General features: G+C 46.3%; 1 protein-coding gene across 2 annotated transcripts in view; it reads left to right on the top strand.

Moving 5' to 3' along the window:
* The first annotated feature begins 2,054 nt into the window (after nucleotides 1–2,054).
* Nucleotides 2,055–27,574, top strand: part of FGGY (FGGY carbohydrate kinase domain containing) — a 228,847-nt gene continuing 203,327 nt past the window's right edge. The window contains exon 1 of one of the 2 annotated variants that reach the window (XM_081946311.1): nucleotides 2,055–2,151. The gene's annotated coding sequence lies outside the window, so the exon portion shown is untranslated. Of the gene's footprint in view, nucleotides 2,152–15,352; nucleotides 15,451–27,574 lie in introns of those variants that run through there. The other variant, XM_081946310.1, reaches the window with a different exon arrangement.

The raw sequence follows: 27,574 nt of genomic DNA, 5'->3' as shown, positions 1-27,574 counted from the left end.
TGGCGGGCGGGGCAAGCTTGGAGTGGATGGGCGGGGGGAGGGAGCTGGAACCGGTTCTAAATGGCACAGTAGATTTGTTGAACCTTTTCTATAGGAGAGGTTAGAACTGGCAGGAACCCACCCCTGATACACTTGTAAGAAATCAACTTTGTGAAGTGCAATTGCTTTTCTTCCTGCAAATTAAAAGCTATTTTCTAATTAGGACATTCTTTCATACTTGCTAGGAGTGAAAGAAAGATCAGGTGAGATGTACACATTGAAAAATGAGAGTTACATATATTTGTCCAGTGATTGACACACAAGTCTTGCTTTATGCAATTCACATTTCCCTGCCAAAAGAAAAGTCATAACACAGAATCAAGCTCCAAAAAGTTTTCAACAGCTGCAAAAATTGTTCTTCTAAACTCGAATTGGAACGACCCTGGCTTGAAGTGATCCACTTGGATATATTCCATGCTAGTGTTTTACTGATATTCTCAAGTAGGGCCGTGCTCTAGATTCAGACAAAGTCCAAATTCCAGAGCATCCTGGGATAATTTAGAACAGATTGTCATTAACACAACAGAGTGGGTGGGTCTGACTCTCTCGGTTCTAATTCAAAAACTTTATCTGATTCTTTTTTTTGGTAAAGATTTTTATTTTTATTTTTGAATAAACACAAACAGACAAAACACACACAAAAGTAGGAAAGCCCAGACTGGGCATCTGTGGCAACTTTTACAACCTGTGGACGGATGGACAGACGAACAGACAGATTGTAGATAGATAGATAGATAGATAGATAGATAGATAGATAGATAGATAGATAATGATAGATAGATAGATAGATAGATAGATAGATAGATAGATAGATAGATAGATAGATAGATAGATAGATATAGATTGATTCTTGGCTTCACTTCTGAGCAATAGAGAGGAAGATGTTACTGTGCTGTTGCAGTGCTGGCTGAAGAATTCTGGGAGTTGAAGTCCCCAAGTCTTAAAAGTTGCCAAGATTGGACAGCCCTGAGTTAATGAGAAGATTGATCTAGCTAAATGATGGTTTCTCAAGTCCATCTGAGAAAACCTGAGCTATGACCTCCCTGGAAGGATTTTCCTCTAAAATTAAAAAAGAAATCTTCTTTCTCATCTATCTATCCATCTATCATCTATCTATCTATCATCATCAATCAATCAATCAATCAATCTATCTATCTATCAATCAATCAATCTATCATCTATCTATCTACCGTATTTATCTTCCGTATCAATCTATCATCTATCTATCTATCCATCTATCTATCTATCATCTATCTATCTATCATCTATCTATCTATTATCTACCACATTTATCTTCCGTATCTATCTATCATCTATCTATCTATCTATCTATCTATCTATCTATCTATCTATCTACCTACCTACCTACCTACCTACCTACCATCTATCTATCATCTATCTACCGTATTTATCCTATCTATCTATCTATCTATCTATCTATCTATCTATCTATCTATCTATCTATCATCTATCTATCTATCATCTATCTACCGTATTTATCCTATCTATCATCTATCTATCATCTATCTATCTATCTATCTATCATCTATCTATCTATCGTCTATCTATCTATCTATCTATCATCTATCTATTCATCTATCTATCATCTATCTATCTATCTATCTATCTATCTATCTATCTATCATCTATCTATCTATCTATCATCTGTCTGTCCGTCCGTCCGTCCGTCCGTCCGTCCACAGGTTGTAAAAGTTGCCACAGATGCCCAGTCTGGGCTTTCCTACTTGAGCAGGGATTGGAGTGAATGCCCTCCAAGGTCCCTTCCAACTCCGATATTCTGAAGGCCAGCCGTTTATACTTTCCAGGGCCAAGCGGATTCCAGTCCTACTCAGTCAGCACCGCCGGAAAGACCAACTAAATGAGAAATAACTCGCCAATCCAAGTCTAACAATTGAGCGCCTTTCGTGGCTTCCTCGGATTGCCTGCGGGTGACCTAATATAGCAGCCGCAGATGGGAACTCCAGCGCCGCCGTGCTGGTCTGGGAGAGAAGGGAATAGGAGGCGAAACGACCCTGGGCAACTACCGGGATCCGTCCCTGAGCCGGGCGAGGCGGGAAAGACACCTAACCCAGGATCCAGCCTCCAAACAGAGTATGCGTGTCCCTCTTCCGTCCATTTCTGCATTTTGTCACGCTTGTCGACTCGTGTTTACATCCAGGCTGAACGCCTCCCCCTAACTGTTTTGTTTTCCCACCCCGGAGTTTTCTTCTTATAATTCCTTGCAGTAACCGATCTGCATTCATTAACTGTTTTATTTAAAATGAAAGCACGGTTAACATTTCCATAAGAGCGCCGCTTTTCTTACCACGTTTGTCAATGGCCTTCATAATGAGAGACCGCCACTTTAAGGGAGTTTGAAATACTTTGCTTTTCATTTTCCCCTCCTCTAAAGCTATGTTACTTTTTTTCCCCCAGCAGGAAGGGATGGAAATCCCCTAATTTTCCCAGGCAGTTTCACACATCGCAATTTTTCCAGTGCCTTGTGGTTTGTCTTAATATGCCAGAGCATTTGAAATAAATGCCATTATTTTTTTATTGTATTTATATGCAATCTTAAAAAAATAAGAGAGTTTAGATATTAGCCTCCCCCCCTCCCCGCCTTCTACAGCCAGTTTTAGCATAGCTAACCCAAAAATATTCTGGCTGCTTTGTTAATTACTGTCATTTGAATTCAGAAATAATAATTTTGTAATTGCATAAAGAGCAGAATCTATGTAATTAATGTTTTACTAACATATGGCAAATCTCCATCCTGTGTTACTCAGCAGTTTTAAACAAAATTAATGCCATTTTCACCTAACATTAAATGAGGATATTTAACCCTTATTTGTTGATCAAGCCATACATGTACAACTTAAAACCATAATTGAGCCCACAATTTCTGTTGCTAAGTGAGACATTTGTTAAGTGATTTTGACCCATTGTATGATCTTTCTTGACACAGTTGTTAAGTGAATCACTTGCAGTTAAGTTAGTAGCAGAGTTAAGTGAATCTGGTTTCCCCATTGACTTTGCTTGTCAGAAGGTCGCAAAAGGTGATCACATGACCCAGGGACATTGCGACCGTCATAAATATGAGCCGGTTGCCAATTTTGATCACGTGATCTTGGGGATGCTTTTTTCCAATGACGTAACTTTGAAAAGTCACCAAATGAACTGTTTGTAAGTCAAGGGCTAGCTGTAATTTCTTCAGAAATGGTAGGATATAATGTGCATGATGAATGATGAAGTGAAGTTTACACATGATAACCAGAAACAGATTAAAAGTCTGTAGAGATTATCGGGATCGCCAAGATGATCACCAACAGATATGGCACAAGAAGAAGAGATTCTCAGTCATCTAGGTCATGGATGTACCAAAGGTGCTTTTTCAGGAGGCAACTGGACTTTCTTGTGTAGGAAGTTAGCACCACCGCTCTCCTAGAAAAATGAAATATCCTGGGAATTATTGAAAAGGCAGAATATTTCCCTAGATAAGAAATGGAGAAACATGTTTTAGGCAGGAAACAGACTCACTCTTAATAGCCCTCACTTTTGTTAATGGGCCATTGAAAAAAGCCTGGACTACTCTACTCTACATAACAAGGGTAGGATTAACCTTCTACAGAAACTCACCACATGGCATCTGGGAACTCAACCAAGCTTGGGACTCAAAAAGGCACACAACTTACAAAGTTAGCTAAGACACACACACACACCCGAGTCTGACAACCAATCAGAATACATTTCTGATTGGTTGTGAGGAAACAGAGAGGTGGGGCCGAACAGAGAGTATAAAAAACCCGGGAACAATCAGCAAGCCCCTTCTTTCTCTTTTCTTCTTCACGCAACATCTGGAAGCATGTGATCCCCCTGTTCTGTTCAGGAGCTCAAGCCATGTGATCCTACAATAATAATACAATACAGTACAGTACAGTACAGTACAGTACAATACAATACAATACAATAGCAGAGTTGGAAGGGACCTTGGAGGTCTTCTAGTCCAACCCCCTGCCTAGGCAGGAAACCATATACCGTTCCAGACAAATGGCTATCCAACATCTTCTTAAAGACTTCCAGTGTTGGGGCATTCACAACTTCTGGAGGCAAGCTGTTCCACTGTTTAGTTGTTCTAACTGTCAGGAAATTTCTCCTCAGTTCTAAGTTGCTTCTCTCCTTGATTAGTTTCCACCCATTGCTTCTTGTTCTACCCTCAGGTGCCTTGGAGAATAGTTTGACTCCCTCTTCTTTGTCAACCTGTCCACCATTAAACCATCTTTCCAAGCAGCCTCCATGTTTCTGGTGTCTTTTTCCCCACTTGGAACTGAACCCAGAAGGACGTTTCTTCCAACACTTGTTTTTTCTTTTCTTTTTCTTTTCTTTTTCAAAAGAAAAAAAGCAAGGAAGTCCCGTTGCCTCCTGAAAAAGCACCTTTGGGACAGAAACAGATTGGTATGGTTTAGAGCACTTGACCAACCTTAGCAACTTTCAGACATGTGAACTTCAGCTCCCAGAGTGCCCCAGCATGCTGGCTGAGGAATTTTGGGAGTTGAAGTTCATACATATCAAAGCTGCCAAAGTTCAGAAACACTGGTTTAGAATAAGCTCATTTAGATGCAAGAATGCAACACAGTTGGCACAGTTGGTCCTAATATGCGTTCTCTTCTTAAATGGCACTGCATTTCAGTGCAGGGCTGGGTTTCAACGCAGGCTTCTCTCTTTCGCAATCTCCTGAGAAATGAATATCAGAAGACTACAACAGGGTTACAACAGATCTTCAGTTTCGGAATTTTCTCAGGTTGCCATTTAGAAGATATTAACCAGGTTTAACTGATAAAGCCCAGTCACCAGTTGTCTGAACGCGCAGAAGTGGTCCTAAAAATGATTTCTATCCCATCTTCACTGAGCTAATGAACTCTCTTCAGTGCTGAAAGCGAGAGCACAATAAGAATAAGGTAGAATAGAATAGTTGGAAGTGACCTTGGAGGTCTTCTAGTCCAACCCCCTGCTCAGGCAGGAAACCATATTTCATTTCTGACAAATGGCTGTTCAACCTCTTCTTAAAAAATTCCAGTGTTGGAGCATTTTCACAATTTCTGGAGGGAAGTTTTTCCATCGATTCATTATTCTAACTGTCAGGAAAAAATTTTCTCAGTTCTAGGTTGCTTCTCTCCTTGATTAGTTTCCATCCATTGCTTCTTGTCCTGCTTTGGAGAATAGCTTGACTCCCTCTTCTTTGTGGCAACCGCTGAGATATTGGAACATATTCAGGGGTGAGCTGTTGCAGGTTTGCACGGGTTCGGACGATCCTCTAGCTAAGGATCTGCCCAGATCGGCGAATCCACAAATCCCACCCCAGGCTGGCCCCGCCCACCCTTTCCCTCCCAGGAATCTCCACATGGCCCGTTTGGGATGCCAGGTAAGTACAGGGCTCATGCAGAGGCTCAGGGAAGGCAAAAAATGCGCCTCCCGGAAGTTCCGGAAGGCCAGGAATGGGCCTCCGGAGGGTTTCCGGAGCCCAGGGAGAGTGAAAAACAGGTCTCCCGGAAGTTCTGAAATTCCAGAAACAGTCCTGTTTCCTGACTTCTGGAGGGCCTCTGGAGACCCGGGGAGTCTGTTTTTGCCCTCCCCGAGGCCCCAAGAAAACCTCCGGAGCCCAGGGAGAGCAAAAATGTCCTGCCGTAGTGCAGGAAGCCAACTAGACCACGCCCACCATGGCCCCACCCACACACCAGTTGGGCAGAGAACCCGTTGCTAAAATTTTTGAAGCCCACCCCTGAACATATTAGATATTGGAAGATAGCCTGGAAATGCAACAATGGATCTGCTGGTGGCTGGGAGCCTTTATAACCATTTAGAACTAATACTGGGTATATTGCATTGACTTGCAATTGGTTTATGAATAGAATTCAAAGTTCTGGTTTTAATCTGTAACACTTACCAGGACTCGGTGCCCACTTGTTTCCAGGACAGTTTCCTACAGGTACTGTCAAGGTGTCAGGACTTGTTATCCTGAGTGATAGCTGGAGAATTCTGGCAGTTGAAGTCCATGCATCTTAAAATGGCCAAGTCGGAGAAACACTAGCCTATGCAGGTAGTCCTCGACTTACGATCACAGTTGAGCCCTAAATTTCTGTCGCTAAGTGAGACATTTGTTAAGTGAGTGTTGCCCCATTTTGTGATTGTTGAGTGAATCACAGAAAATCTTAAGTGAATTTTGCCCCATTTTACGACTTTTCTCGCCATGCTTGTTAAGTGAATCACTGCAATTATTAAATTAGTAACACGGTTGTTGAGTGAATCTGGCTTCCCCACTGCCTTTGCTTGTCAAAAGGTCGTAAATAGGGGATCGTGTGACCCTGGGACACTGCTGCAACCATCATAAATGTGAGTCAGTTGTCCAGCATCCGAATGTAAATCATGTGACCATGGGGATGCTGCAATGGTCACAAGTGTGAAAAATGATTGTCACTTTTTTCAGTGACGTCGTAACTTCAAATAGTCACTAAGTGAATAGTTGTAAGTCGAGGACTACCTGTATTTTCAAGGCACAAGTGCATATACAATAATCCGATGCTGGCTTTCATCCTCATAAAATCTTTAAGGCCCTTAAGAATAGAATAAGAATAACAGAGTTGGAAGCGACCTTGGAGGTCTTCTAGTCCAACCCTGTTTGCTTAACAACCGTGTTACTAATTTAACAATTGGAGTGATTCGCTTAACAAACATGGTGAGAAAAGTTGTAAAATCGGGCAAAATTCACTTAACAAATTTCTCACTTAGCAACATAAATTTTTGGCTCAATTGTGGTCATAAGTTGAGGACTACCCATAAAGTCGATTTTTCTTCTGGAAATTAGCGTCTTGAATCCAAGTGATAATGGCTTAGCTACTTTCTTACCTGTAGACAATTTTCTTCCCCTAAAAATCCCCCCAATCTTAAACAAGAGATTATTTTAATGCAAGAATAAGAGAAAGTGGCTTTCTTCTCTAATGAGGTATCTCTTTCCTATCTCCAGGGCTGCTTGATTCCAGGGCTGATTCAGCACTCCACCATGTGACCACAAAAAGATATTCAGCAGCTGAGTCATAGGAATAACTGGAATAGTTTTGGAGCAGAGCTTAATTCCCAGAAACCTCCCTGGCATATACCAGCAAGCACATGCTTTGCCTCCGGAGGTGAATTTACAGCCTGATAGTGTTTTACCCAAACAGACCCAACCGATAACATTTTAATGATGATTTGCCAATCTACCTGCTGTTATGACATTGAATCTCACGGGTTTGTCATTCGTCTCTTTTCACTTCCCAGGAAGATTTGAAGCAAGAAACTCTGAGTTCCAGTCCTGCGCCAGGGGTAGGATTAAAAATTTTTAGCAACTGGTTTTCTGCCCTGTTGCTGGGTGGGCGTGGCTATGGGGGCATGGCTTAGTCTGCTTCCTGCACCATGGTGAGGGGGGGGGGGGCATGTTTTCACCCTCCTCAGACTCCGGAGGCTTTCCTCGAGCCTCCAGGAGAGCGAAAGTGACCTCCCCTGGGCTCCAGAGGCCCTCCGGAAGCTGGAAACGAGCCTGTTTCCGGACTTCCGGTAGGCCCGTTTTTCGCCCTCCCACGGGCCCTGCACTTACCTAGCATCCAAAATAGGCTACATGGAGACTCCTGGGAGGGGCAGGATCGGGGTGGGTTGGAGCCAGCCAGTCATCAGAACTATCGGTTCGGTGAACCAGATTAAAATTAACATCTGGTTCACCCGAACCAGTCTGAACCAGCTGAATCCCACCCTTGGTCCTGCCTTAGCCATGAAAGCCAGCTGGGTGACTTTAGGCCAGTCTCTCTCTCTCAGAGCCCAATCCACCTCACAGGGTTGTTGTTATGGGGAAAATAGGAGGAGGAATGTGTGTCGGATACCTTCACTGCCTTAAGTTATTTGTAAAAAATAATAAAGGTGGGATATAAATAAATAAATAAATCTGATTGTGGCAAGGAAATAAAATAAATCTACTGCATACCTAAGTAGTCCTTGACGTATGACCGCAATGGAGCCAAGAATTTGGTTGTAAGTCAAGGTGTCACTTGAATGTGCTCAACTTTGTGACTGTTTTTACTATAGTTCTCAAGTGAGTCACCATTAGTCATTAAGCAAATCAATTCCTCCAAGTGGGCTTTTTTTGGTAGAAACCGGCCAAAAGCCCTGGAAACTGGAAAAAAAAAAAAGGTCACAAATTGCTGTCACATAAGTGTAGGTCACAGCAACCAGTCATGAATGTGATCTGCTTGCAATTATGTGACCACAGAGGAGGGACATCAATCATAACTTCAAGAATCGATCATAAGTAGCCTTTTTAAAATCTCTTATAATTTCAAATTATCATTAAATGCCAATGATAAGTCGAAGACTGACTGTAGACAATGAATATATGTGTATGGGCAGGTGTCTACAGGGGGTTCTTGCTTACAAACTGCTCATTGAGTGACTTTTCAAAATTACAACGGCACTGAAAAAGGAAAGTTACGACCGGACCTTCATGACCTGTCCTAGCACCGCTGTGGTCACATAACTCAGGTATGAGACCCTGGTGCAACAGTCGTGGGATCACTATTTGCAACCTTCACAGTTGACAAGCGATGCGTTCTGACCTAGGCTTCCCAAGAGCATGAAGCAAACTCCTTGTCCCGACAAAAACTCCTTTTATTAATTTACTGTGAATTCTACTCATTCACATCCAGCAAAGTCTTTCCAGGGAGGTTTCACAGTCACAGACCTTATCTGGCTTGGAGAGCTGACAGGCCGATAGCTGCCAAACTTGGCAAGGAGTCTCGGAGAGTCACAAACCAATTAAGCAAACTAATTGTCTCCTGCAAAGTCCACTCCCCTTTCACTCCTATTTTATTTCCTCTGGGAGGGCCATTCATTGTCCACTTGTGGCCTTACTCCCAAGTTGACCCTGTTCTTTAGTTGTTCCCTTCATCTGGCAACTCTGTGCATGCACATCTGGAAACAGGCTCCAGCTGTTCGTCTGCCTGACTGATGTCTGGCTCTGAAAGCAGCTGATAACTGGCATATGTCTCTGGCCCTTTGTCTGCCTCCTACACAGAGCCCTCATCAGAGCCTTCCCCAGTCTCCAAGACTGGCCCATGTTCCTCCCCAACCTCCTCACTGTCCAAATCTGCTGCCAGCTTTGCTGGCTGCTGGCAGGCCACAACACAAAGTCAATGGCAGGAAGTCACAATTCATGGTCAGTGATATCTCACTTGATGGCTGCTTGATTCACTTAATGAATGCAGCTGGAATTGAATGTAAGTTGGGCGCTATCACATGATGTCTCCCTTTGTAATTGTGTTGCTTAGCAATGGAGTTGCCTGCCCAATTGAGGTTGGTAAGGGAGGACTACCTATAAACAGTATTTGTATGTGTTAAGTTGGCACAGACGATAGCGGAGACCGTGAGGCGATTCAATAGTCTTTATTCAAACGAACAGCAAAACAGCATTTACAGGAGAGAAGCGCGCTGGGCTAGTCTGACAGCTATTTATGTGAAGCTGTCAGACTAGCCGGCCAATCCGCACACCGGATTTTCCCCGCTTTCAGCCAGGTCGCGTCTTAGCCAATCAGACGCGACCTGGCTGTTGCTAGCGCAGATGCCGGCTGTCAGGGGGAAATCCCTGACGTCATCTGCCAGGATATAACACCCCTTCCCCCCCAGTGAGTGCGCATGTGCGGACGATGCACAGACGTACTCACGCAAATAGGCTGGGCGGCGCCGGACCCACCCAGAACGCCTCAGTTCAACAGAAGACGCCGGAGGCGAAGGAGGTGTCCGTAGTAGCTCCTCCCGCGAGGGAGTGGAGCTCCGGGCGCCATCTTGGGGGCATACCTTAGGAGGAGGACTACAAGGAACAGGTAGGCAGGGCCGAGGGGGTGCGGCCGAAGGCGGGCTTGAGATGGGAATAACCGGGTAGGCCTGGCCTGACTTGGGGAAGGCCAGAGGGAAACCAGGAGGAGTTCGCCAAACGGGCGGAGCATCCTCAACCAAGGACGGCCGGAAGGCGGCGTCCATAACCGGAGTGGCCCCGGGCAGCTGGACCGGGCCGACAGGACTTGGTGAAAGGGCACCAGGTAAAGATGCGGCATTGGGCGCTGGCGGAGTCACGATGACGGTCGACTCTGCGGGGACGTCGTTGATGTTGGGCGGCTGGCGGCGCCTCAATTGATCCAGGTGGCGCCGCCATTTGGTCCCATCATGCAGCTGGACCCTGTAAGAACAGGGGCCGGTTATGGAGGTGACGGTGGCAGGCACCCACCTAACAGCCCCTGAAAATGCCTGTGCCCATACCAAATCCCCCACCGCGAAATCTCGAGAGGGGGCCCCCAGGTTGCCAGGCTGCTCCTTGGAATAGAGCGGGTGCAGCCTATCCAAGGTGGTCCGCAGGCGCCGGCCCATCAGCAGCTCAGCTGGGGACCTTCCGGATAGGGGGCAAGGAGTGGCATGCTGTACCAACAGGTAAGCAGCCACCCTTGATTGCCAGTCCGCCCCTTCCATCCTGCCCAACGCCTCCTTGGCCGAGCGAACCGCCCGTTCCACCCGGCCATTACTAGCAGGATGGTAAGGGGCGACTGGGGTATGGCGGATGCCCTGGGAGGCCAGGAACAGCTGGAAGGTGGTGGACGCGAATTGAGGCCCGTTGTCAGAGACGATGACGTCCGGCAAACCATGGGTGGCGAACAGCCTAGTCAGTTCTCTGACCGTGGCCTCGGCTGTGGTGGACCTCATGAGGATGAGTTCCACCCAGCGCGAATAAGCGTCCACCACTACCATGAAGACCTGGCCTCTGAACGGGCCCGCAAAATCCACGTGCAAACGGGACCAAGGCCCACGGGGCATTTCCCATTCCCGCGGAGCGGCAGCCGGGGGCGCCGGTCGGAAACGTTGGCAGGTGGAGCAGCCAGCCACCCAAGCTGCTATCTCATCGTCCATGCGGGGCCACCACACATAGCTGCGCGCCAGGCCTTTCATGTGCACTATGCCTGGGTGGCCCTCATGAAGGCGAGACAGCACCTGGTGACGTAGGCTGGGTGGAATGACCACCCTGTCACCCCACAGGAGGCACCCACTGTGGAGTGACAGCTCCAGCTGCCTGGCCTTGAAAGGGCGAAGGTGCCCTTCAGGCCAGCCCCTCTGGACCCAAAGCATGACCTGGGACAGGCCAGGGTCAGCCCTGGATTTAGCAGCCACATCTCCGGATGAGAGTGGCAAAATCAAATCTGCTATGGCCAGAACCGACAGGCACGGCACCATCGGAGGGTCAGCAGTGGGAAGGGGGCAGCGGCTTAGGGCATCGGCGTGCCCTATGTGCTTGCCCGGACAGTAGAGCAGAGTGTAGCTGTATGCAGCTAGGAACTCTGTCCACCTGGTCATGCGAGGGGAAAGAATGGGAGGGGTCGGCTTGTTTCCCGCCAAAAGCCCAAGGAGTGGCTTATGGTCGGTGAACAAGGTAAATTGCCGGCCATAGAGGTAATCGTGGAACCTCTTAATCCCTGACACTGCAGCCAGAGCCTCCTTGTCAATCTGGCTGTAATTGCGTTCCGCAGAAGTCAGTGTCCGGGAATAAAAGGCAATGGGGGCCTCCGAGCCATTGGGCAGCACATGGCTCAGGACCGCCCCCAAACCCACGGGGGAGGCGTCACAGGCAAGAGTCAAAGGCAGCTTGTCCGTATATTGAACGAGGACTGCCTCTGACGTCAGCATGTCTTTGACAGCCGCGAACGCATGCGCTTCGCGGCTGCCCCAGCGCCAGGCTGCCGATCGGTCGAGTAACCGATGCAGCGGCTCGGCTAGTGACGCCTTATGGGGTAAAAATGGCGCTTAGAAATTTAGCAAGCCAAGGAACGCCTGCAGCTCCGTTTTGGAGGCAGGCGTGGGGGCGTTCCTGATGGCTGCTACTTTAGAGGGGGTGGGGTGAATTCCCTGGGCATCAATGGTGAAGCCCAGGAAATCCACCCGCAGCACAGCAAACGAACATTTGCTGCGTTTTAATTTTAAGCCCGCGCCCCTGAAACGTTCGAGGACCTTCTCAAGTATTTCGATGAGGCTCGATCGGCTGCTAGCAGCGATCAGAACGTCATCGAAATACGGAACCACGCCTGGGAGCCCATGGAGCAAACGCTCCATAAGGCTCTGGAAGATCCCTGGGGCTACGGAAACGCCGAATTGTAAGTGGCGGCAACGGAAGGCTCCACGGTGGGTGACGATGGTCTGGGCAGCCGCCGCCTCGTCATCCACCAGGAGCTGCTGGTAGGCCTGCGCCATATCCAGTTTCGCAAAGATGCAGCCTTGTCCTAAAGAGTGGAGCAAGCGCTGCACTACCGGAACTGGATAGGGGTTTGCCTGGAGGGCAAGGTTAATGGTGGATTTAAAGTCCGCGCAGAGACGGACAGAACCATCCGCCTTGACCGGGATGACCAAAGGGGTCTCCCACTTGGAGTAATCCACCAGCTCCAATACTCCCTGCGCGATGAGCTTATCCAGCTCAGCATCAACCTTGGCCCTCAAGGCGAAAGGCACCCTACGGGCCTTCAGCCTAATGGGGGCAACCTGGGGATCGAGATTGAGGGAGATGGGTGTTCCCTTGTATGCCCCCAGCTGCCCATCAAAGACATCAGCGAAACGTGTCAGCACGTCGGCCACGTCAGGAGGCGTGGCCACTACTTGACGTACCCCGTGCACTGACAAGCCTAGTGCCGGGAACCAGTCGAGGCCCAGGAGGGCCGGCAAAGGTTTTTCAACAACCAAAAGGGGGAGGCACCCCGCAAAGTCCCCATACTCCACCCGCACCAGGTGACAACCCAGGGTAGGAATCAAAGTCCCCTGGTAGTCCCGAAGGGTTGCGTCTGGGGAGGAGAGCTTAGTCTTGGGGATGCCTGGGCAGAGGCGAGAGAACTCTGCCCACGAGAGGAGTGACCGGGATGACCCAGAGTCCACTTCCATGGTGCAGGGGGAGCCTTCAATTAGGAGCGACGCCTTGATGCGCTCCGCACCTGCACCAGTCTGGAAGGCCGACTCCGCAGGGCTGGCGTTCTGGTCGGCGTCCACGGCGTAGCAGCCTCTGCGAGATGACTGCTGCTGTCTCCCGGGTCGGGCTGCTTGTCTCGGGGCGGCAGCTGCAGCACTCGATGGTTCGTCTTGGCGATGTGTCAGCGGCAATTGCGCTCTGCAGACCTGAGCCAGGTGCCCCTTCTTAAGGCAGCGGCGACACACGGCAGCCTTAAAGGGGCAACCTGAGCGGTCGTGGTTGCCTCCGCAACCTAGGCAGGCAGTCGTGGCTTCTCGGGCTCGCTGAGGGGCGCGTCTTTGGGCCGACTGGCCGATGCGGGCCACTGCTCCCTCTTCTGGATAGCCGGCCGGTAGAGGGACCAGCTCGTCCACTAAACAAGTGCGGCCGGGCGGAGGCGGAAGGTTGAACATCTCCGCCATTGACTCATCCAAGAGTTCAGCCGCCCTCGCTTGTTCAATGGCCCCGGTGAGTGTGATGTCCGCTTGGGACAGAAGCCGTCGGGGAAGGCGCAAGTCTTTCACGCCGTTGACAAATTGTTCAGTGAGGTTGCGGTCCAGATCTGCGAACTCGCACCTCATTGCCACTGTGCGGAGCGCCTGGAGGAACTGGCTCACAGATTCCTCCGGCTTCTGAACACAGCGCCTGAAGGCATAATGCCTCGCGACCCAGGACGGGGTCGGGGCATAGTGGCGCTGCAGGCGTTCAGTCAGAGTGGCCCAGTCCAGTGAGTGTACTGGTTGTGGAGCTGCGAGGGAGCAAGCGGCGCTGAACATTGGCGTGCCACAGCAGCTCAGGAAAAAACTACATTTTTCGTTGTCTGGCACAGCGCGTCTGCCGTTGGCAATCAGGTAGCACTCGAAGCGGTCCAGGAACGCTTCCCAGGTCTCGCCATCACAGCCGAAAGGCACGAACGTTGGCATCGCAGACATGGTCTCCTCAGAATTGCTGGATGGTCAGGCAGGAACGAAAAGAATTGTCCGGTCCCGTTGAGCCGAGGTGGTAACGTGCGGTGGGTCAGCGGTGGCTGGATCCCACCTTCGTCGCCAGTGTTAAGTTGGCACAGACGATAGCGGAGACCGTGAGGCGATTCAATAGTCTTTATTCAAACGAACAGCAAAACAGCATTTACAGGAGAGAAGCGCGCTGGGCTAGTCTGACAGCTATTTATGTGAAGCTGTCAGACTAGCCAGCCAATCCGCACACCGGATTTTCCCCGCTTTCAGCCAGGTCGCGTCTTAGCCAATCAGACGTGACCTGGCTGTTGCTAGCGCAGATGCCGGCTGTCAGGGGGAAATCCCTGACGTCATCTGCCAGGATATAACAGTATGGATATATATATATGCATAATACAAGCACGTACTGTATATAATCAGAAAATACCTACCTACCTATTTACCAGTGGTGGGTTTCAATTTTTTTTAGAACCTCTTCTGTAGGTGTGGCCTGCTTTGTGGGAGTGGCTTGCCAGCCATGTGACTGGGTGGGAGTGGCTTGCTAGCCATGTGGCTGGGTGGGAGTGGCTTGCCGGGCATGTGACTGGGTGGGAGTGGCTTGCTAGCCATGTGGCTGGGTGGGAGTGGCTTGCCGGCCATGTGACTGGGTGGGTGTGGCCAACTTATAAAATGTGGTGAAACTCACTTAACAACACTCTTGCTTAGCAACCAAAATGTTGGCTCAGAAACTCCGGCATTTGAAGCACGCAAATCTTAAAGCTGTCAAGTTACAAGACCCTTGCACCCCTAACCCTTTAGAAAAAAAAAAACAGGGATGTTCAAACTTGACAGCTTTAAGACTTGTGGACTTCAACTCCCAGAATTCCTCCTCTCGCTCTTCATCTTGATGATGTGCGGACGGGCGGGGGAGGGAGCTGGAACCTGTTCTAAATGGCACTGTAGATTTGTGGAACCTCTTCTATAGAAGAGGTTAGAACTGGCAGGAACCCACCTCTGCTACTTACCTACCTACCTATCTTGTCTGTCTGTGTTTGTTAAGAGTTTGTAGTTGTTAAATAGTTTAAATAAGACGATTTAAAACCCTCTCATTTTTACAAAATTAAGTGATTTGCTACTGCTATTAATACTCCTGAATGGTCCCACCACATTGTCTGTCCAGGAGAACAAGTTTTACAGGCTGCATAATTTTAAGAGGCAGGGCTTTGGCCATGGGATTTCCAGGCTGAAAAAGGTGGTACCTGTCTGTTTTCTTCCTCCATGCAATGAGCAAGGGAGGGAGCAGCATTATTCCAGCTATTCACTAATGCTGAACATCAACAGTGTGTGCAATGCAAAGGCATTTTCACAACAGCTATTTGGCAAGCTTACATGATTCATTTGACAAACAGCAGGAAACAGGCTTGAAAGGTAGGAGAAAAATTGGATAGGGAAACCTGGGCCTGATTGAGATCTTAGCTTAGAGATCTCCGGTGAATACATTGGCTAAAATTTTAGAAAGAACCAAACTGGTTGGTTAGTCTTTCCCCAATATCAGGATTTTTGCAGCTCCATGGTGCTCATGTATAAATGTGTAGGGCAGGAGATCACAATTAGTTACACTGCTAAAGGGTAAGAGTTTTACTTACATACTTTTTGGATTCTTGTTGGACACTGCATGTGTGACTTTCCTTGTCGTTGTTGCTATTTTGTAACAGAGTTGGTGATGAAGCATAGTGTGATTCTGCTCCTTTCCCCACTTGTAGGACATCTTAGAATTCACATGTTGGTTCTAGCATTCGTATAGTAAAACTGCAATTATGAAATGGTTATATATGAAAACGTATACGGAGCTGCAGCCTAGGTGTGGTATTCAGCCAGTTCTGACCGGTAGCAGAAATTTTGAGTAGTTCAGAGAACCGGCAAATACCACCTCTGGCTGACTCCGCCCCCCATCTATTCGCCGCCTCTCGAGTCCCAGTTGATCTGTGTCCCAGCTGGGATCGGCTGGGATCTTCTTCTGTTGCCCTTCTCAGGAAAATGGAGCTGGAAAGCAGGTTAGTGGGGTGCGGAGGGAATGTGAATTTTACAGTATCCTTGCCCTGGAGCGGGGTGGAAATGGGGATTTTGCAATATCTTTCCCCCCAGGAGTGGGGAGGAAATGGGGATTTTGCAGTATCCTTTCCCTGCCACGCCCACCAAGCCATGCCACGGCCACAGAACCGGTAGTAAAAAAAATTGAATCCCACCCCTGGAGCTGCCTCATACTGAAACGGACAGAGGTAGGCAACCATTTAGGGACCAGTTCCATACTTAGCATTTCTTTAGGGCCACAACTAAATGGCCTGGGATTTTCTATTTCTTTCTAGGTTTTGATGCACCGTTTTAGATGTATCCTTGTTTCTAAGAATGTATGTCGCCTACTCCTTGGGTATACAGGCAATCCTTGATTTACAATCACAATTCAGGCAAGAATTTTCATTGCTAAGTAGGGTGGTTGTTAAGTGAGTCATGGCTGATTTTTATGAGCTTTTTTGGGGGGCCATGGTTCTTAAGCCAGTCACTGCGGTTGTTAAATCAATCATCTGGTTATTAAGCAAATCTGGCTTTATTGACAGTGCTTGCCAGGAGGTGTCTAGGAAGACTCCAAATGGCAATCACATGGCTCTGGGATGCTGTAATCCTTGTGCCAGTTGCCACGCGTTCGAATTTTGATCACTTGACTGTTGGAGTGCTGCAATGTTCACAAGCGTGAGGGCTGCTTATAAGTCACTTTTTCAATGCCTTTGTACAGGTAGTCCTTGACTTGCAACAATTCATTTAGTGACCGTTCAAAGTTACAACGGCACTGAAAAAAGTGACTTAAGACCGCTTTTCGCACCTAAGAGCATTGTGGCATCCCCGTGGTCGTGTGATCAAAATCCAGGTGCTTGGCAAGTGACTCATATTTATGATGGCTACAGTGTCCTTCTGGTGGTCCCCTTTTAAGAGCTTCTGATAAGCAAAGTCAAGGGGAAAAGCCAGATTCACTCAACATCCCTCTTACTAAATTAACAACTGCAGTGGTTCACTTAACAAATGTGGCAAGGGATGTCGTAAAAATGGGGCAAAATTCACTTAGCAAATGTCCCATTTAGAGACAGAAATTTTGGGCTCAATTCTGGTCGTAAGCCGAGGATTACCTGTAATTTCAAATAGTCATTAAATGTATGGTTGCAAGTTGAGCTGTACTCTACTGTTTTCTTGTGTTTGCAGCCTGGGCATGATAGAAATCAGACCACTGAGCTTTCAGCAAAATTGGTTAGAATTGCTTTGAGGGCTGCCATGTGATCCTCCAGAAACAAGATATCTACCTTTAATCTATTTTGAACACTGCTGTCAAGTCTGACTGACAGAGCTTCTCTTCCAGCCTGATCTTGAAATATTTAAAGTTAGAATATTAAATATTAAAGGGGCTTCTTGCATGTAAAACATGCACTTTGCAGCGAGACATCATCCGTGACCTGAGCTGAAAGACAAACTGGTTTTCCAGGAAGAAATTTCTTTATCCCCAGGGCTGAAGTATATTACATTCTCTGGGCTGCAGTGTGGCTTTTGTTTTTGTTGTTGACCTTCAGACTAAAAAAAAAAAAATGAGGAAAAAAAATGCCTAGGAATTTAAAAGGCTTTCGGTCCCTCCCTTTAATAATCTTTCTCCTGGGATTTGAGTGTTTGCATGCTGACACAAGGGTGTGGTGAACTCCCTTTCTGCAACAGATGTCAGCAGAGCAGAAGCCAAAGAGGAGATGATGGTTTTTCACAGACTGTCTAGGAACAGTTGGATAACCTGCTGTCAGTAATGGTTGAGTGCTGTGCTTGCTGATATAACAACAAGCCTAAGAAGCTGGGTTAAAGTTTTAAGCGATAAATATTATACAGTTCAAAATGTAGGACTTCCATGAAATTCTAAGTATTCAAGAAAATTGCTAATTCTTGCTCTACTAGTAAATTTAAAAATCAAAATCCAATGTGGAATAATTAGAAATAATACTATATAAATATAACCCTGTTTGATACTTTTGAGTCGCCTTGTCTTTCTCATAAACTGCCAATGACAAATACATACTTTTATCGGTTATCTATGTTCTGTGTTGAATATATCTTGACAACGCGAGCTGATGTATAAAAAAAATATCCCTTAGAATATAATCTACACAATATATCAACAGGTTTGCAGATTGTAGATCTCAAAAAAACGGCTTTGCAATCTAACTGAATACCAGGTGCTGAAAATACGACTGCCTGCTGTGCTGCAAGATGGCAATTCTGTCAGAGTTTTTCTTTCTCTCTGCGTAGGACCAAAAGGTTTTCCGAGCCCTTCTGAAGAAAAAGTGGGTTTGCTTTAAAATGCACCAGCATCATTAGTGTTCCTTTTGGAAGTTCAGCCATGCCTGGTTTCCATGCCAATTTTCTTTCTTTCGCTTCCACGACTTCTCTAGAAATTTAACATCTTGTTTAGGGAACGTTCAGTTTCTGAATACAGTTGTGTATACATTTTCTGGAAATGATCTTCCTTCTCAACCTCCAAGATTAGTAATCTCTTGCCACAACTATTCAGAGAGTGGGCTTTCAGATGCCAAGTTATCTCCATAGTCCACCATTGGCGTTTTGATTCTAGCTTCTCACCACGATCAGCATATACGTATACACTCAGAATATGTGTGAGGCTTTCCAATGCAACTGTTTACACATTTGACAATGAGTCTTCCCTTGCCACCACCCCAGATAACTGTAAATTATTTGGGGAGGGCTGATGAAGGATATTAAGTCAGTTCCACAGAAGCTCAGGAAGCAGAATATTCAGCTGTTGGCCAGCCTGTGATTGGTTGCCATTTTGAGACAAGCCCTAAACTGTCAAAAGATCAGGAAACCTAAAAACAATTCCGAAATATTCTAATTTTAACATGCATTGTGAATGCTCAAGAAAGCTGGGAAGCTCCTAAATGTACCTTCTTTAATATTGCCACAAGCTGATTCAATTGTAGAGGACAAGCACGCTGTTTGTGCAATACTGTTCCAAGCCGAGGGATTATTTACATGTATTGCATGAATTTCCTGTTGGGGCTGATTTTGGTGGTGAGAATTTAAATGGATTGAGCAACTGTTAAAGGGAACTTAGGGCAGAAAATTTCTCTTGCTGTTTATCCCTTTGCCTACAGCATTATTTTACAGGACTGCTATTTTATTTCCTTCTCCAAAACATTTCCTTACTCGGCATTCCCGTGAGAAACTTCAGATATTTACGCATGGCTGTAATACGGCAATCATCAAATAAGCATCATTTAAATATTCTAGGCTAGGGTATTCCAAAAAACCCAGAATAGATTATTTTCATCTCAAATGATAAAGGAATTCATTACGGTCACTATATAATGTATTATTCAAATTCTTTTGATAAGGGATAGGAAAGTACAACGTCAAAATTATCATTGATTCGGGCAGCCTTAATATTGTATTTACTTCACTGTATAATTTTTGATTTCATCTTTCAAGGAATGAGATAGAAGTGGAATTTAGAGTTTTACTTATCTTAATATCTGCCCTCCCAGAGAACTGAAGATCCCTGGTCTTGCTATACTTTAACTCTGCTTATGTCATCACCATTTGTAACCTTCCCATCTGCCTTCTGACAAGCAAAGTCAATGGGAGAAGCCAGATTCACTTAACGACCGCATGGTTTACTTAACAACTACATTGTTTCATTTAACAACTGCGACAATAAGTACTCAGAATTTCTGATGAATTTGGCTGGCTTTAAAAATCAAAATAATAAATAATGTATATGCTGTACTCTATGAAGAGTAACACTTCATTTAGGGTTTAGCATCTGAATCTGACCTAAAATCAGTACTAAATAATCCTATTACTTCCCTACTTTATGGCTTACTTCCCTCCTTTCGCTCCAGTCTTTTGCATACCTCCTCACTGAACTACATATGTGATTTCCAAATCAGATATTAGAGTTCATATCAAGGAAACTTGTAATTTCTCATGATGACAGTATCTCTGGACTTGTTTTGACAAGAATATTATTTATGATTGCTCTTGCAGAAGCAAGGGGCTGGAGCACAGTCTGTACCCTTGATCAATAAAACATGTAACTTGTGTGAAACGGACATCTTTGCATAAAGTAAGATATTGCCAGATATTTCTAGGCGAAAGATACAGCTTTCCAATATACATATGATCTCACACTGTAAGTGAAATCAAACATTTAATTCAATGTAAAAGCTTTCCTGAAGTATCTGAACAATAGCTCCGAACGTCTTTGGGTGGCCCTTAGAAAAAATATTAACCCAGAGCAAGAGACAGAATTGTTTAATTAGCTTATTGATACCAGCAACATTCCCTACAGGAAAAAATTTCGTACTGTGAGTCATTAGAACACTTGGCATTATGGGGCATTTCAGAGGGGGATGGCTCCCGGTTCGGCCTGGATCGAACAAACTGGTAGTAGTGGCAGCGGGAGGCTCCCCGCATCCACCCTGATGGTTCTATGCATGCACAGAAGTGTCTAAGGCACGCATGAGTGCACCCGAACCAGTAGTAAAAAAATTGGCAACTCACCTCTGGGGCACTTGCAAGCTGTAATACTCAGAATTCTAGCTTTTATTTTTTACAAGAACAAAGGAGCTAGCCTCCAGTTTGGTGTTTTTCAACCTTGCCAATTTTAAAATCTGTGGACTTCAATTCCTAGAATTCCCCTGCCAGCATGCTGGAGTTGAAACAAGGTTGAAAGACACAGCTCTAGCTCTTCTAGAACCGTGATGGCGAACCTATGGCACGAGCCATTTCTGAGGGCACACGAGGCATGGCCCTGTCAGCTCCAGCGTGCATACGTGAACTGGCCAGCTGATTTTTAGCCTTGAGTTTTGGCTGGTTTTTGCCCTCCGGAGGGAGAAAGACGGCCCAACGGGCAAACCGTAAGTCCATTCCCGAGCTTCCAGTGTTAGATACTAGATACAGTTATAATGGTTTCCACCAAGATCCTCTGTTCCGGCGGGAACAGAGGTTTAATCTCATTGGGCGAAGGGTCTGACAGCTCCCTCTAAAAGGGCTGCTGTCAGACTCAACCTTCGCTGGATTGTACATACTTGTTCTGTTACAATAAAGAGCTGTTGTTGCCTTTAGCCTTGTGTGCCTCTCCTTTACCTGATCTAACACTGGCAACGAAGGTGGGATTGGAAGGCAACTAGGCGAACCAAAAAGAGCATAGCAATCCAGCAAGTAAATCCAGGCCGGATCTCAGCGCAGCTTTGAGCAGCCATTTTTGAGAGGCAAACTCAAAACGCCCTCAGAACACAAAATGGCCATGCACCCGCCCACCGACTCCGTATGACCCAGTCACCAAACACTGGGAATCGTATATGCTGAGGTTCGACTGCTTCCTTGAAGCCAACGACCTCATGGGCCTTTCTGAAGGCCGCAAGAAGAAAATGTTCCTCGGTTACTCTGGACGAGAAGTGTTCGAAACTGCCAAAGACCTCTCTGAACCAATGCCACTACAATCGGTCACTTGGTCAGTGCTTCAACAGACGCTGAGGACACACTACGCTCTCAAGCCGTCTAAGCACGTCTGCCAGCACGAATTTAACATTTACAACCAGAAGGAGGGCGAATCAATCAACGAGTACGGTGCAATGCCAAAGCACTCTGCAAGACGCGTGAAAAAGTGCACGCGTACATCATGAGGCTGCAGAGGCCGAGAGCTCAGAAGACAAAGATGACAGCTGCCGCATGCGCAGTAGCTGCGCCAAGCTGGCGGGCAAATTCAAATCGCGGTTCCCACCTTGCGCTAGCTGCGGAGGAGACCATGCCAAATCGGGTTGCCATTTCCGCGACGCTACCTGCCAGCCTTGCGAGCGAAAGGGGCACATCACCAAGGTTTGCTAAAGCGAGCTCCCCACAATGATCTGGCAGCCAAGAAGCCGACCAAACCGCCAGAAGAGGCCCAACCAAGGGGAATGACAGAAGCCACCATGGCGCTCAGAGGGCGACACCAGAGTCACTTACCACACCTCAATGGGCCAAGTCTGCACAAGGCGGCCAAAAAAGCTGAAGGTCACAGTCCTCATCGAGGGCTCTCCATGCGAGATGGAGATCGACACGGGGTCAAGAAGATGTTGGATAGCCATTTGTCTGAAACGGTATAGGGTTTCCTGCCTAGTCAGGGGGTTGGACTAGAAGACCTCCAAGGTCCCTTCTAACTCTGCTATTGTATTGTATTGTCATCACTGACCATCATGCCGTAGTCTACACTCAAGCAGGCTATTCCTAGCCTGAAGAAGCAGCATCTTCCCACCCCTGACATCCGCCTTCGCGATTACCAGGGGAACCGGGCTCCCATCGTGGGCCAGGGCACTTTCTGGGTGCAATTCAAAAACTACAGCGGCCAGCTCCCAGTGATGGTGGTCAGCGGTGACCTGCAGAGCCTCCTGAGGCTTGACTGGTTTGAAGCCCTGGGCCTAGAAGTGACCAGTATCAACGTCTTGAAAGACGAGCCCTGAAGCCATTTTTAAGGAGTTCGAGGACGTCTTCAGCACCAGTCTGGGTAAGTATGTGGGGACTCCAATCTCTTTTAATTTGGATCCCAACATAGCCCCCATAAGGCTAAAGCCCAGGAGAGTACCTTTTGCTGTCTGTTCCAAAATTGATCTGGAAATTGACAAGCTCGTAGGCCAGGAAATCCTAGAGCTGGTTGATCACACATGCTGGGAGACCCCTATAATGACACCTGTCAAATCTGACGGGTCTGTCCGCATGTGCACGGACTACAAATGCACAATCAATAAAGTGTTACAAAAAGCGCTTACTCTGTACCCATTGTACAGCATTTATTACATTCTTTAGGCCCCGGCAAAGTATTCGCTAAATTGGACATGGCACACATACCAACAATTGCCTGTAGATGGGGCTACGGCAGAGACCCAAACCATTGTGATGCACAGGGGTGTATTCAAATGTCACCACCTGCAATTTGGAGTTAGTATCGCTCCTGGACTGTTCCAAAGCGTCCACAGCTTTTGCAGGGGATTCCAGGAGTCATCCCCTATTTTGATGACATCTTGATATCAGCTGCAAATGAGGCGCAACTTTTCAAACATTCACAAACCGTTTTGACCAGAATTAGAGACAAAGGCCTCCATCTCAAAAAAGAAAAATGCCAAATTAACATGCCAAGGATTGCATTTTTAGGGTACCTAATCGACGGCTCTGGGATTCACCTGACCACGAAAAAAATTAAAGCAATCCAGGATGCCCCTACACCTCACAATCAAACCGAGCTGCAGGCATTCCTCGGGCTCCTTAATTTCTACAGCGTCTTTCTTAAACAGAAAGCCATTGTTGCTGAGCCCTTACACTGTCTCCTGGCAAAGAACGCGAAGTGGTCCTGGGGCAGAGCAGTACAGTCAGACTCTACCACTGGTGCAAACCTGTGACGCTTCCCTGTTTGGCGTCGGAGCTATCCTCAGCCACCGCATGCCCAATGGAACCGAGGCTCCCATAGCCTATTACTCCAGGACCTTGTCCTCAGCTGAGCGGAACTACAGCCAGCTGGACCGTGAGGTTTTGGCTGCAGTAGCTGGAGTAAAAAGGTTCCATGAATACCTCTATGGCCTTGATTTCGAAATAATTACGGACCACAAACCGCTACTGGGCTTGCTGGCTGGGGACCGACTTACTCCTGTGTCATTATCACCACGGATGACCAGATGGACTATCTTCCTAGCGGCTTACACCTATCGTCTCGTCCACTGACCAGGCTCCACTTTGGGGCATGCCGACGCTTTGAGTCGCTGCCCGCTGCCAGAACTTCTTACAGTGTATTGTCTGTTTAAGATATCTCAATACACATTTAACAGTTGTTCTAATTGACTGCTTAGAGACTGCTCCTGTCTCGTCTAGTGACATTGCCCGCCACTCTGCAAAAGACTCCACCATCTAACAAATTTTGAACTGGGTGTGGAGGGGGTGGCCCAAGGGACCTGTTGGACCTGAATTCAAAATGTACTATTGTAAGAGAGTTGAATTGTCTGTTATTAATGGCTGTTTGTTGTGGGGGGACCAGGTCGTTGTTCCACCCAAACTGCACATTGCAGTATTAGAGGCTTTACACGTAGGGCATCCTGGAATTGTCAGGATGAAGTCTTTGGCCAGGAGTTACGTGTGGTGGCCTAACATGAACAGGGAGATCGAAGAATGGGTGGCTACCTGCACACCGTGCCACAAGTCCAGACCAGCTCCCCCAGAGGCGCCCTCTAAGGAGTGGGAGCGACCTCAAGCACCATGGTCTAGGGTGCACATTGACTTTGCTGGCCCAGTTCATGGCCAGACATTTCTCGTAGTTGTGGACGCCTACTCGAAATGGTTAGAGGTAGTCCTGATGACCTCCACTATGGCAGAAGCAATCATCAAGGTACTACGGAGACTTTTCTCCACACACGGCCTGCCCGATGTCCTGGTCTCTGACAACGGGCCCCAATTCATGGCCATGCAATTTGAGACCTACATAGCAGCACAGGGAGTCAGGCATGCCCTGGTTGCGCCATTCCATCTGGCCTCCAATGGTCTGGCGGAGAGAATGGTGAGATCTGCAAAAGAGGTCCTCTCTAGGATGGGCCTGGGAGATTGACAAACACGGGTTGACCATTATCTCTTAATTCAACATATCAAGCCTGTTAGGTAAGGCTCCCCATTAGGAGAGCGAGTGTGCAGAGAAGCATAATGAGGGTGGTGTTGGAGAACACACAAACCAGCATACAGAGACACTGCAGTTTAAATAGGGTTTTACTTTCGTGGAAAATAGAGGTATTCAGAGTTCAATTTACACACAGTTCAGTCAGTCAGTTATCCATCGAACACAGTCTAGTATCATATAATCAGTTCAGCCTACAAAGTTGCTAACAACAGCAAAACTCACTGTAACTCACGATACGTCTAACAAGCACTATTCACCGATCAGCATTTAACAGTCGTTCTGGCTCCCTCTTATGGCTGCTTGAGGTAACAGCAACCAATCACATTACAGCAGTACTTAAAGAAACAGTACTACAATCATGGTTTATATATTGCTGACTCAACTGTTAGCTTACATTCCTTACATTCTCCCCTTTGGGTAAGCAATATATATAACTTTACAGTCTGAGTCCGTATTCCTCACAACAATGTTTATGTTTTACAGTACCTTGAGCTTTGGTAAAATGATCTGCTATGTTCTCTTCAGACATACAATACTCTAGTGTAATCATGTTACTACTAACACTTTGCCGTACATTTAAATATCTTAGGTCAGTATGCTTTGTCCTTGTCTTTACAGAAAGGTCGGATGCCATCTGAATTGCTGCTTGGTTGTCTTCATATACAACAATAGGTTCCCGTACATCAATCCCCATATCCAGTAGGAGTTGCTTGTAACAAACCAAATCCGTACATAACAAAGACAAACATGAAAATTCACCCTCCATTGTTGATAAACTTAAATGTTTCTGACGAATAGACCACCACCCAATTAACACTTTTCCTAAGAATATCGCGATACCTGATGTGGATTTAGGTGTAGACACGTCTGTAGCAAAACGTGCATCAGCGTATGCAGTTAATCTCAGTTCATCCTTAGGCTCTAAATATAAGGCATAGTGTATTGTCTGTTTAAGATATCTCAATACACATTTAACAGCTTGCCAGTGCCTTTCAGTAGGTTCAGCATTAAACCTGGCTAATTGATTAACACTATATGCTATATCTGGCCTTGACCAATTGCTAAAATAAGATAAGCTACTAATTAGGGATTGATAAATACCTTTATCAAATACAGGGCTTTTTATATCATCATGGCTAAATTCTTGACCCATCGGAGTTTTAGCCGGTTTACACAGTTCCATTTTAAAAGTCCTGAGTCGCTGGTTGATCTTCTCAGTCTGTGATATTTTATATCCTCCCCTAGTTTTATCTATCTTCAAACCAAGATATTGCTTAATTTCACCAAGGTGTTTTATTTTAAACCGTGTTTTTAATAATGTAATGTAATAATGTAATAATCTCAATAGCCTTTTGCTCAGTTTTAGTAATTAATGCTATGTCATCAGTGAACAATAGCAACAATGAAATCATACCATCACTTTCTTTCTTAAATAAACAAGGATCAGCCATTCCAGCTTTAAAACCTATCTTTGCTAATTCCTTCACTCTGCATTGATTCCATTCATAGCCTGATTGCTTTAAACCATAAAGACTCTTTTTAACTTCCAGCAATCAGTGTTGCTATCAGTGTTTAACCCTGAAGATTTCTTTAAATATATAGCATGTTGCAATGGTGCATGGAGATATGCCGTCTCGACATTTAAATGATTCACTACATATCCATGCTTAGCTGCCCAAACTAATGATGCACGTAATGTTGTAGCTCTTAAACTAGGTGCAAACACCTCATCATAGTCATTGGCTGACTGATCAAAACCTTGTGCTACTAATCTGGCTTTATGGGTAACAGTCCATCTACACTTGTTTTAATCTTGTAAATCCATTTACATCCTATGGCATGTTTACCTGGGGGTAATCTTACATTTTCATATACCTCCAACTCTTGTAAGGATTTCAGTTCCCTGTTCATTGCTGTTTTCCAAACTATCTGCTCCTCCTTCGGATACGTGGATAGTTCATGATACGTAGCAGGAACTTTATCTATTTGACACGCTATACTAGCTTGATATCTGTCAGGTGGTTGTGTTATACGGGTTGAACGTCTAGGCAATTCAGGGCTCACTAGTGGACTCTCCTGTTGCATCTGCTCCCGTTCTTCTAACTCCTCCTGACTCTGGACTTCCTCTTTAATTGCTATAGCTGGTTTTTCTATTTCATCACTAGGGAATACCTGGGTGTCAATGACTACATCATTGTTATATTCCAATTTATCCCACCCAACGGATTCAATAAATCGAGCACTAGCGCTACAATATACTTTAGTAGTGCCTTTTCCTGTGAGGTTTCACTGGTGTTGGGGTCCTTGACACCTGCAAGGACCGGGGGGAGGCTTGCTTCTCCGGGGACCCTCGCGAGGGTGCGTGCCTCAGCACGGGGGCACCTGGCTCAAGAACGACTCGACACCATGAAGTCCTCGAGGTGGGTGCGCATGGATTGCTCCGTCCGACCTCTTTTATTAGCAAGCTTACACAAAGAAGTAACATTCTATTGGTCAGAGAGTCAAGCATAAGCATAGATAACTACTGCCACATATACAGAAACATGATACTACACATAGCTTGTTCATGGTCATATGATTTACAGGAAATCTTGTAAATGTTCAGGAATAGAAACTTATAGAAGAACGAAACTTATCTTGTACTTGGGCCTAGCTTCAATCCAGGCCAGTGATCGCTACATTTTCCCTAAAACCTAAATGATCTATGGTTGGCCTCGTAACCTACGGAAAATAACTGTCTAGCTCTATGTTGTCCCTTCAGTTTTGCTTGTGAGAGAATATGCACCCATGCAGGAGATCCAAATGTGTGAAGATAGC

This window comes from Natrix helvetica (genome assembly GCF_964273705.1).
Source record: "Natrix helvetica genome assembly, chromosome: 3".
In the NCBI taxonomy this organism is placed as follows: Eukaryota; Metazoa; Chordata; class Lepidosauria; order Squamata; family Natricidae; genus Natrix; species Natrix helvetica.
The sequence above is the reverse complement of the archived record's forward strand: the minus strand, read 5'-3'. Positions and strand labels throughout refer to the sequence as shown.